Source organism: Etheostoma spectabile, chromosome 13 (assembly GCF_008692095.1).
Source record: "Etheostoma spectabile isolate EspeVRDwgs_2016 chromosome 13, UIUC_Espe_1.0, whole genome shotgun sequence".
Classification (NCBI taxonomy): Eukaryota; Metazoa; Chordata; class Actinopteri; order Perciformes; family Percidae; genus Etheostoma; species Etheostoma spectabile.
Genome location: NC_045745.1, coordinates 24590463 through 24590868, shown reverse-complemented (window position 1 = coordinate 24590868; position 406 = coordinate 24590463). Strand labels below are relative to the sequence as shown.

The 406-nt window shown below is 37.4% G+C and overlaps 2 protein-coding genes across 7 annotated transcripts in view; both read right to left on the bottom strand.

The window, feature by feature from the left end:
- Positions 1-406, bottom strand: part of mia (MIA SH3 domain containing) — a 22141-nt gene that overhangs the window by 1558 nt on the left and 20177 nt on the right. The window lies entirely within an intron of this gene.
- cfap54 (cilia and flagella associated 54) overlaps positions 1-406 on the bottom strand; it is a 25088-nt gene that overhangs the window by 9536 nt on the left and 15146 nt on the right. The window lies entirely within an intron of this gene.

Here is a 406-nt window from a genome sequence, read left to right as displayed (position 1 = left end):
ACACACACACACACACACACACACAAAACGATGAGCATGTAGTCTGAGATCCAGATTTGGAAAAACTATGGCAAAGAAAAGTGTGAAAATCCACTTAATATGTTTGTTAAAGGCACAATGCATAGGTTTTTCTTAAAATAAGCTATGTAGAGTATATTCTCATGATAAATAATCCCTCTCAATCATCCCTTATGACTTATGATCAGAAGTGTGGAGCGGTTACTGGAAGGACCCTGCCCTCTACTTGTTTTTATTTTGCTGTGTTTGGGACATTTCTGGGCATCAATCTCTATATACAATGGGGCTCGAAAGTTTGGGCACCCCAGGTAAATAATAATGTGCATAAAGAAGGCAAGAAAAGATGGAAAAATCTCCAAAATGCATCAAATGACAGATTAGACATTTG